The sequence below is a fragment of the Physcomitrium patens genome, chromosome 23 (assembly GCF_059467195.1).
Source record: "Physcomitrium patens ecotype Gransden chromosome 23, ASM5946719v1, whole genome shotgun sequence".
Lineage (NCBI taxonomy): Eukaryota > Viridiplantae > Streptophyta > Bryopsida > Funariales > Funariaceae > Physcomitrium > Physcomitrium patens.
Window position 1 is genome coordinate 2357340 of NC_143432.1, and position 12749 is coordinate 2370088.

Consider the following 12749-nt stretch of genomic DNA (forward strand, 5'->3'; position numbering starts at 1 on the left):
ATGCAGGAGTCGATGTCCAATTTGAATCTCACAAAATAACATGTTTAAGCAATTTTTATTGAATGTACTATAAATCCTGAAAAACCCAAAAAGTTTTAAGTAAAAGATCAATAATAATAATAATAATACCATTATTTCTAAAACCTTAGCAAAAATGCATTACAACTTTAGAAATTTTTGTCATAATCAAACTTTATGTTTTAATTTTCTACTTCAATACTTTATCCACTCACATGTAGGAATAATTGTGATGGATTTTGCTGCAATTTTGTATTGATTTAAGTCATAAGCCTTTGTTTTAGGCTTATGCTTAAGACCCAATTATTGATAGAAAAACCAGCATGCTTAACTTGCATGTCTAAAAAATATATTCATCAATAGAAAATATCCTTAAATTACATACACAAGGGATGTCTTAGTAAAGCCTTTTAAGAGATATTTTAATGTTTTGTCTCTATTTACCAATACCTTTGGTGATTTACAATTTCTTATAAATATTTCTATACATAATTTGTTTTGCAATCCTAGTCATATATAGATATTTTCAAATTGATTTTAGTTTTTATTTTTATTTATTTTAACCACTAAAAGTCTTTGACATCATTTTAGAATTTTAGTTGATAAATTATTATTAATAAAGTAACAATTAATTACATTACAAATTAAACAACTATGTTTGCATATTAGTTTAGGTATCACACCTTATATTAGTTTAAAAGGTGTTATCACCTTAATATAAAATAACTATTTATTTTAACAATATTAACATTATTATAGCATTCATATTTTCTTTGTTCCTATGACTTTTACATCTTATCATTATGTGGTATTAATATGTGATGGAAGCCATGCATTGATTTATTAATTCTACAAACTACTAAAAAATATCCAAATTCAAAGGTGATTTTTTTTATTGTAATTTAACCACCTTCTTTGACAATAAATAATTTTCTTTTTTATCACTATCTGGCTAAATAATGCAAATTCCACATGGTATTATAATACACCTAATATTATATTAAATTTATTAACTTTTTCTAAAACAAATTTAACTTTTAAGTTGTTTCTCGAAGCTTCTCTTTTACTTTGAAACTTATTTTTGTTGATATACCTTCCACTTTTTTATTCACTATTTTCTATCAATTTAAATTTCTAACTTTGAAGATTATTTTAGAATTAAATACAATTCTTATGCATATTGTACTTCACTCCTTAATCTAGATAATTATGCCATTTATAGCATCAAAATTGAAATGTTAATTATTTGATCTGAATAATAGTTCATAGTAAATAAGATTATTATTGATGTCTTTATTATTAAAATAAATTAAAGTAAATAGAAATGAATAAAAATAAGTAGAAATAGATAAAAATATATTAGGTAGAAAATATCTTCCTTGGAGATCTTTGAACAAGATTCTTATATGTAGATTGGATATTTAGACTTCAATAGATAGGCCACAAGTTTCATGTTTTCTTGGAAGCTTCCATTGGACCTTTTTAGTAGCTAGTATATAGAGATGCAATATTAGGACCATTTTTAATTATATAAATGTATTTTCTACATTATAAACTTAATTTGAATTTTTTTTTTTTGTAATCTGCAATTGTCATTTTAATATTATTCTATCTTATATCTATTTCTTATTTATTTACTTTATTTCTTTTAGTGACACAAGAATGTATTATGTTTTCAATGTTCTATATTCAATTAAATTCTTGACTATTTAATAAGACTACTAACCTATTTTATTTTTTTGTTTAAGAATTGAATAGATTACTTCAAATTTTCAAATTATTTTTTTATTTTATAGATTGTGGATTATCCATCTTTCAAATTTTGAATATTTTAATAATAAGTCAAGATCTTCTTATAATAGCATTCTTTTCAATATCTCCATATAGGATACAAAGAAGATTTATAAACATACTTCTATCTAAAAGTGATATTTTTTGTGTGTACCTTCAACAAAAGAAATATTCATAACTTTTGTAAGATTTAAACTTATTTTTGAGACAATTATAGCTATATTAAAACAGAGCAATCAAGAAAGAGTAATAGCAGCAAATCTTTAATCACTATAACTAAAATAGTGAAGTAGCTTTTGAGAAGCTTCATAGAAGCAAATTTAAATTTTTGAATATTTGTAGATGATACTTAGGTTGAAAACTTGGCCAATAAGTTGGCTATATGTTACACAAGTTGACCACTTGTTTTATAAGTTGGTCACATGTTGTACATGTTGACTACTTGTTATACATATTTGCTATGTGGTACACATGTTGGAACCTTGCTTTGCAAGTTAGACACATGCCACTCAATTTGGATTAGTGTCAAATGACTTATATAATGTTGTCAAATAGTTTCTTATTTAGATAGTATATAAAGAGGCAAAAGTGAGGCCTTCTTCACTCTTGCCAATTTGTTTCTTGCCTCTAATCTAGTTTGAATGGCATAATATTTTTTATTTTTATTTTTTATCTTTGGTAATAGCTATTTCACTTCTTGAATATGCATACATTTTCAATCCATTTATGTCATCTTTCTTTGAGATACAACTCATTTGTTTAAATAAATTCTTCAAGTTCTTTTCAATGACATATTAATAAGATTACATTTACAATAGAAGAGCTTTGTCTTTTCTTAATTAAAGATAATTATACCTTTTTCTTGATAAGACATTTAATTTGTAGAGTTGGATTAATAGCTCCTCAAAAAAAAGCACAAGGTATTCAAAAACACCTTAATAATCCTTAAAAAACTTAAAGAAATAGCTTATAATCCACTTTAGAATCAATCTTCTTCTTCTTCCAACTTCAATAAAAAAAAAAATTACCTTGAATTTGAAGATAAGATCAAATTGAGTTCAAATTTACAATCTATATTTAGGAGAACAAGGTTCAAAGGTCTAAAAAATTTTACTAGTGGATTTGCAACAAAGCTTATACAATTCACCAAAATATAATCTTCTTTTTATTTAATACAAAAAAATCATCCAAAACTATCTTAACTTTGCAAAACTTTTACAAAGTCAATATGCACTCAAATCACTTAAATCTAATGCTCAAAGAATCCTTATAAAGTCTACTTTCATGGTCTTTAATTTTAATTACAAAAAAAATTTCCATCTGTTGTAGGTATGTAATTTTGTATCTTAATATCTTGTTTTGATCCTAGTTTATAATTGATTCACCATGGATATCAATCTAAAACTTATCTAAGTAATTTTTATTGATTTCTACTTTTTTTTCTTCTACTTAAATATGTCTATAATATTATTTTTGATAATGTAACTTTTCTTGTCTTATTTATGGTTCTATAAAATAAATTAAATTCACTTTTTTGAAAAGGCAATATTAACATTTATTTGTTTTATTACTTCTTTAATTATTATTTATATTTTTAATGTATTTGAATAATTTATTTTAAAATAATTCTATTTATAATCTATAAATCTTTTGAATACAAAAATAATTTTAAATTAATAAAATTAACATTTATTATTGTATATAATAACTATTACAAGTGGAAAAACAACTAGATTTTTTTTGATAATATTTATTTCTATTATAAATTATCAAAGGATAATATATAAAATAGAGGGATCTAATTTGTGCCAAGGTTTTAAAAATTCTTTTTAAGACATTAAAGGTGGACTTAAAACTATCTTTGGCATTCCATCTTCAAATTGATAAAAAAATAAAATTGACAAATCAAGCTTTTGAATAGTATTTGAGATGTATTATCAATTATCTTTAAGATGATTGTATAAGTATTTTTTTATATTAATAAAATATCCATATATTAACATGGTACAATAATTATCTCTTTATGTTAATTAGGATTATTATTTAAAATTTGATAATGATGACTTTTCAAAAGTTGATAATCTTGAGATAAAATATTTGAAAAATTATTTACCGAAACTACATGTAACAAAAAATACACAATTAGACAAATCTCAAGAATAGCAACAAACTAATAGAGATATCTATTGCAAGGAACAACATTAATTCTATATTAGCCACAAGGTAATGCTATTTGATTGTAATATCAAGATTGTTTGTCTTTGTAATAAGTTGGATTATCATTGACTAAGCTCATTTTTTTTTTTTTGTGATTAGATCAATCTAATGTCAAATTTATTATAATTACCATATTTATTAAAGATCTATTTTATACTTTATGTATATTTTATTTATCTTTATATTATAATAAAAATATTATAAAATAAAATATTTACTATTATCTATTTAAAATATTTATTGAGTAAGAATTGAAAGTAGAATAAGTTTTACATTCAAGATGATACTAAAAAAATTAAAATATATTGTGTATTAGCATAGATATAAGATTAATGAATGAAAATAAAACTTATTTAATAAGTTTATAAATACATTAGAATTTTTTGAAAAAAAACCACAATATCTATTAAAACCAAGAATCAACCATTGTCAATAAAATGATATTAATCAAGAGAAAATTCTCAAAATTTAAATTATAAAACTTCTTTAAAAGATGAAGAAGTAGCAACAAATAAATTCATTTTAAGAGTTGTCATTTGAAAAATTGTTAGATAAAGCACATAAGTTGTTTTAACCTTTATAATACCAAAATTAAGCTGAAGATATCAAAGAAAAATATGTTTTTTTTTTTTTAAATGGATAAAGAGATAAAATATATATGATATTAAAAATTCTAAACAGACTTTTAATGCTTAGTAATAATATTGGAGTATGATATTACATCTAATGACCAAAAAAATGTACTTTTTAAAGGTAGTTATAAAGGCTTTAATAATGATTAAGTAACTAGGTAATTCTCTTATCTTCATATGACATATTAATAACAACTAAAGAGATATATTAACTAGCTTTGTACTAAAAATAATCGAAATATTATTGAATATAATATTATCTTTTTAAAATATAAAATTAATATTAAAAAAATATAATAAAATAAAAGAAATAAAATAAAATAATATTTTCTAAATGAAACTATTTTCTATTATAAATTTTTGAACAAAAAGAAAATATTTAAATATTAAAAAATAAACAATGATATTGGTCTTATATTGAAGTTTCATATTTTTATTTGAAAGAAATTTTTTTAAACATATTTATAGTTATATACATGAATATAGAATAATACAGTATCTATTATTTTTATATAAATTAAAAATATAAATGAACTTATAAATTAATTTTTTATAATTTTTGAAAATAATATCATATTATAATTTAGAAAATGTGAATACAAAGGTTTATTTTTAAAAATTTTCAATTTTTTAAAAAAATAACACAAAAAGTATGATTAAATTATAAATACATTGTATTTTATGATTAATTTTTAGATAATAATACAAATATATACTTTATTTGTGATATTTTTTTAAATGATAAAGATTTATAATTATAAAATATCTATTATATTTTAAAATTCTAATATATTTATAGATTATTTTTATTTTCTATTTTTATATATGAATATTTTTTAAAAAATTATAAAAAAAAATACTAATTTTTCAATTTTTTTTTAAAGATGAATATAGAAAAAAACAAGCATGGTCTTGAAGAAACTTTAGTAACTTATAAATAAAATTTGAATTATATAAATTTAAGAAGAAAAAAACGATTAAATTTTAAACATATTTTCTTACAAATTTATCAAAAAGAAGTTATAATTTATTTATTGTTTAATAAAAATTAGTAAGAAGTCTAAATGACTTAATTATTAAGAATAAAGTATGAGATGGTTTTAATACTAACATTGAATAATAATTTGTAAATTTACAAAAAATAATTCTTGTTGAAGTTTTAGATGTTCCAAAATAAGTACTACAATGTCATTTTTATTAACAATAGTATTATTATTTTATATAAAATATATATATAATTATTATTAATTATTTCATAAAATAATAAAAAATAAAAGACATTTAATTTAGGAAAATAATCATATATATCTTTCAAATTTTCTAAAATATTAAAAATATCCATGTATTTTTGATAATAGAAAATCTATCTTTGAATATAATAAAGTATCACAATTCTTTTTTTTTAGGTACATTTGGGATTCAAACCATATGTTGTCTAACTTTTATTACGACTTTGTTTGGCCTTAGCTTAGTTTCTTATGTTAACATATTGGTCTACATAAAATTTGATAGTTCAAAAGTTTCTTTGTTCTAAAATACAAGATGCTGATTGGAGGACAAGATGGAAAGATCTCGAAGGCCTTATAGATATTACAGTTCTTGATAGGGTCTTAATTTAACGTCTCATAGCTTATGGCAAACTTTGCAGTCTAGAGGTTGATAAGAGAACAAATGGTTGCTCACATAATTGGCAAATCTACGTGCAACTACATTGATAAAAGAAATTAGAATTACCTAAGTAAATTGAGAGTATACCTCAACATTCTTGTCGATCTTGTCAAGAAGATAAAGAAGAAATGCCACTCTTCTAAGCTTCAAAAGTGCAACTTCAATTTGGACACCAATACTAATCAAAGGTTTGATTCCAAATACTATAACTACCTATTAAGTAAGAGAAGTATACTAATTTTAGACCAAATATTGTTTACTGACTCATCAATATGTCCTTTAGTTTAAAAGAATCAAAATCAAACAACCTTCTTTATAGTCTTTACTAAGACCATGATTAAGATGGGGAACATCAAAGATTCTTGACAATAATTAGGGCAAAATATACAAAATTTGGAGATTTGTGAACAAATAGATTGATTAAAAAGATATATTTTACTTCTATTAGAATATACAATATTTATAATATGACATGGATAGATATTTGTATCATTTACATATAGAGATATGTAGTTGGAGTCGTTTTTGAGAAGTTTCTAGAATTGAGGTTTTAGTGGTGGTTTATATGAAATCCACTATAGAACCTTTTAAAAAGGCTTAAGGCAGTGTCGTATTGCATGGTTTTCTATCCGGGAATACACTGGGTATCTAGCTGTAGAGAGTTTAGTTTTAACTTATTGGCTAAGTTCCAATAAGTTATTTAACCTTAAAAGTAGAAGACAAATAAATATTACAATATCAAAAAGATATTGTACTAATAAACACTTTTATATCTAAAAAGGTTTGTACATAAGGCTTTCTAAAATATCTAAAAAATTCTAACATTCTTGGCTATACCAAATCATAGCTAACCATTTGCTGAAAGATTAGGTTTTTAATAACTTCAAAGGAAATCCACAATCTCCTCTCAAAAACTCATCTTTATACAAGAATTCAACCATAGCTCCATATATCCATCTTCAACATATATATAAACTCTTGGCTCCCAAAATACTCCTTTATTTTGTATAAAATGCTCAAGTTATAATATTATATTCTCGTGAAGGATTTCTTCTTCCTGAACTTTAGAAATTCCTATCTCTTGATCTAACTATTTAAATTTTTCTAAATTCATAAATATTATAGAATTTACCTTTAAGCTTTACTTTACAAAAATTCAACTATAAAGTTGCTACCAATCATCTAGAATCTTAAAAATCCTATCAGGTACTCTAAAATCCTAATTCACAAGCACCTAAGTACTATTTTCTTTATATCTCACAAACCCAAAATCCAAATGTCACAAAACTTGTGTATAAAGTTCAGCAACATAAAAAAAATATTTTGAAAAATTCTTAGCCAAAATCTTGTCAAATTGCACAAGATATAGCTCAAAACACAACTACTAGCAATTCGGGGCACTTACAACTCCTTAGATTCCAAATGCTAACTTCAACTTCCAATAACTTCTTCATACTAACATAGAATTTATCAAGCAATATGCGTAAATTATAGCCGAAAAAGTTCTCTTTTCAACCCTAGTTTTCAATCTTCTATTGCTTTTTGTACGCATGCATTATATACAAATGAGTGACAGTAGGTACAAAATCAACACCCTAACTTTAAGCGCCCATATCATTTTCACATAAACTCTAAATGATTCAAAATTTGCACCAAAACCGTAGTAAAAAATCTAAACGTTCTGAACCTAGCCTCCAATACTCAAATGCCTCCGAAAAATTAACCCTAATCTCTAATATGGCCTCAAGCAGCCTCCTTGAAGCCCATTGGTCATGATTTTTGACCAATAGAAAGGGAGATTTTCATCATCCATCTCCATTCATCTATATGGATTCCTTAAATTCTCTTTTTGCTACCAAAACCCCTCTCCAACTCTTTTCTTTATAAGATTTACTAAATATATGTCTTAAATACCTTATTAAATAAACAAAATAAGACTTTAAGGGTCACCAATATCTAACAAAGGTGACTCTAAATATTTAAAACTTATTACTAATAAGATCAACTTCAAAGTCACTATCAAAAGGAAATAAAGTTATATAAATTCTAATAAAAATCCTTTTAAACTATCTCTTTTTTAAGTTGTAATCTATCCACATCCTACAACCAACAAAAATCTAATAACATGGCTTTCACCATGTTATCCAGTATATTGTGTATTAAATGTATAAAAACATTATTTTCACATGGTAGCCAAATCACAATATGAGAGTGGTTATCATGGTGAGGCCCACGATTAGAATCTTTTAGAAGGGTGGTTATCTTGATGGGATCTACCATTAGAGATATTCTAGAAAGTTCTAGAGATAGTTAAATAAAATATAAATAAGACTAACTGAGGCCATATAGACATTTGATTAGGTATAGATTCAAATTCTTTCTTTTAGTAAAGTTTGATTGTTTTTTTTTCTTGTTTTATTATGATGTTTGGTTTTGTTTGGTTCTATTCTCTTTTACTCAATCTTATCTTTCAGGTTCCATTCCGTTTAATTAATTTTAGTTTTGTTCTGATATGCTTCGTCTTACGTTCTGTTGAAATCTTTGTTATTTTGAAATTAGGAAGGTTTTAAACCTTAGAGAATCTAGTCTTATTTCATTTGTATGAGAGCAAGTATTAGTTTGTTCTTATGTAGTATATTGATAGCTATTATTTAGTTGAAAGTCAATTGTTATGATCACATTGGATATTATTTTGGGACCACAAGGAGCTACTTTAAGAACTTAATTGGAAGGACAAAAGGTATTACAATAGTAAAGTTTAGTAAAGAAATTATAGCATGGGAGATATAGCAGAGCTATCTCAAATAGAGACTCAGATACAACACCTTTTAGATTTGATAGTTACCCTGAAAGGGTCAATAGAAGCTTCTAAGAGAAAGAAGTTGACATCTGTTGCAATGAAATTGAAAAAGTTGAATGCATATTTAAGGATTTAAAGGCAAGAAGATTTATGCCAATAGCTTTTTAGTATGCTATAGTACTTTCAATTATTTGAAGCAAACATTAGTAAAAAAAATTATATATGCCTCCAATTATTTGAAAGATATAGTAGTCATTTGGTGGTGACATTGAGCTCAAAGTTATAGAGCCCAAAGCAAATATTGTGATTGAGAGGAGTTTGAGACTAAGCTTAGGAGTTAATTTTGGTCCATCAATTCAAAGAAGTTAGCATGTAATCAATTGGCTAACCTTATACAATCCACATCAATGCAAGATTATGTCTCTTGGTTCAAGTCTCTATATCTCCACGTTGGCAATATTTTAGAAGCAAAGATAATGGATCGGTTTATACAAGGATTGAAATCTATGAACCAACAAGAAATAGAATTAAAGAATCTATAAATATTTGAGGAAGTAATTGGGATTGCAGAGAGAATCAATGCTATAGATTTTAGAAATTATGGAGTACAACGTATAGCGTGGGCCTATGCCATTAATCAATACTATGATACAACAACCAATGTTGATGGAAATTGATGCGCAACCAGGATTATTGACACTACAGAGACAAAAAATATTAATACAAAAGGGATTGTACTTTTATTGTCGGGAGTTAGGCCATTAAATTAGAGACTATCTAAAACTTCAAAGCTCAAGCACCAACAAATCACAATGGATTCACAATCTCAAAGGCCACCAAGTTCATGAAGAAGTGGACTAGAAAAACATGGCTTCCTAGGAAAGGCAATAAGGGCCAATATTAGGGATGGTTGATATTTTTTAGATACAAATGGCATGGCATCAAACAACAATCAGAAAGGTCCACTAGTGTGTCTAATGAGCTGAATAAAAAGACAACTATGTCGAGTGTTTGTGGATTATAGCTCTACAAAAAATTTCATTTTAATGGTGAACCAACTTGGGAATAAAATAAAGGTAATGAAAAGATAGAGAATATACTTAATAGATGACCAAGAAAATGTATTGAGCAAGACAAGTGAAGAAAAAATCTTAAGACTAAGTGACACCTATGCCTCAAGGAAGAAGTTCAGAATAATAAAGTTTAGATATGATATTATCCTTGATATGCCATAATTAGAAGTAGAAAATAAATAAATTGATTAGCTAGTAAGGACAACCCCTTTTTAAAGATGGAAGACACATGGTGATTTTTTGTACTTATCTAGTGGCATACCATTTGATTGAAGTGCCTCCTTTCAGATAGAATTAGTATTTAAGGCCAAATTAGTAAGTGAGCCAATGTATTGTCTAGCATCAAGTAAACTTAAAGAGTTGCAAAAGTCATTAAACAAAGTCTTAGAAAAGAGCCTCATTTGAGAAAGCATATCGCAATAGAGAGGACATGTATTTTTTGCATCCAAAAAAGATAGTGGACTTTGATTTTTCATCAATTATTGGAGCCATAATAAGTAGGTTGTCAAGAATACATATCCACTTGTACGTATAGATGATCTTCTTGATTAACTTTGAGGTGCAACCTTCTTTAGCAAATTGGACCTTTTGAGTGGTTATTGACAAATTCCTATTGCCAAAGAGGATATAAAAAAGATAGCATTCTATAAGCACTATAGACATTTTGAGTGGCTTGTATTATCTTTTGGCTTCACTAATGCTCCAACCTCTTTTATGGATCAAATAAAAAAATTATTTTAGAACCTTTTGAATAAGAATGTGGTCATCTTCATTGATGATATCCTAGTCTATAGTAAAATCCATGAGGAGCATGAATAACATCTACAAGAAGTGTTGTGCCAACTACATGATAGTCATTTCTATGGTAAGCAATCAAAATGTAAACTTTGGAAGTCAAAGGTCACTTTTTTCGAGCATGTAGTGTCCTTTGAAGGCATGTACATGGAGCAAGACAAGGTGAAAGTAGTGGGAGATTGACCAACTCTTAAGGATGCTTTTGAAGTCCGCTCATTCTTAGGTCTTATTAGATATTATTGCCATTTTGTTTAATGATTTACACACCTTAATGCCTCATTGACAAGCTTATTCAAAAAAGATGCTCCATTGAAATGTAAATTAGAACAAAAAAAGGACCTTCAAAGAGTTGAAAGAGTCATTAATTACTACTCCAATATTGAAACTATATAATCTCAATCTTCCATGTATACTTGACATTGATGCTTTCGACTTTGCTATTAGCGCAATTCTTCAATAAGACTTTGCTAAGGGCCTTCAATTTATGGCATATGAATCATGCAAACTTAGAAGGACAAAGTATAATTATTTTGCATATGATGAAGTTCAATTAATAATTATGCATACCACAAAGGTATGGCGACACTACTTGTTGGAGAAGCAAGTGATTATTTGGACTAATCATCAATCTATGCTATACGATTTGTATCTAGAAAATATGAAATCATGACATCATCATTAGAAAGAATAGTTGTAGCTCTTTGACATTCAGTGCAAGGGCAACAAATATTGTGTCAGACATCTTATGATGCAAACTCAACTTAAAATCCAAATTAGATGACAAAGCACAAATTGTTACCGTTAGTAGTGTCATTTTAGACTTAACTAGAGGAAAAAAATGGAAAGAAGCTATACGTTGTGATACTTATTTTAAGTTGGTTATTTATTGACTAAAAGTAGACGATGTGTAATATTAAGCTTATCATATCAATGATGGCTTGATCTATTTCAAGAAGCAAATTTATATACCTAACAATGTTATACTTCAAATGCGCATACTTCCATAGAAACACATCTTAATATTTGGATAGTTAGGGCATGAGAAGATTTTAGAATGGATCTCAAAGACATGGTTTTAGGCATGTTTGGATTATGATGTTCAAGCTTTTGTGCATTCTTATGAATCATGCTAACATAACAAAACATACAACGCAATATTTCATAGGCTATTGTAACCAATTCCACTACCTGTGGCACATTGGGAGCAAGTGATCATGGATCTTATTATGTATTTGTTGTAGACGCCTCACAATCACATTGCAATTGCTGTCTTTGTAGATTAGCTCTTGAAGCAACTTCACTTGGCTATAATCCACTCTGATATTGATGCCTCAGCACTTGCATGAGTCTTCTTTGACATTGTCTTTTATGACTATGGATTACCTCGTGTCATCATTTAAGATCAAGATTTGTACTTCACAAGGGCTTTATTGACAAGCCTTGTTTAAGCTACTAGAAACATGACTTGTCATTTCTACGACCTTCCATCTTTAGACAAATAGACAAACAGAGAATAGAAATCAAACTCTAGAAAATATGCTATGGACATTCGTGGTGGTTTATCATAATGACTAAGATGAATATTTGACATCCTTAGAGTTTGCTTATCATGATAGTATTCAAGCAAATACCAGTCATTCATGAGTCTTCTTTAACACCAGTTAGTATTCAATCACATTAGCAATTCTTCATTCTCCTATTGACATCAATAATCCGATAATGGAGGAGTTTATATAACAACTTACAATAACCTTA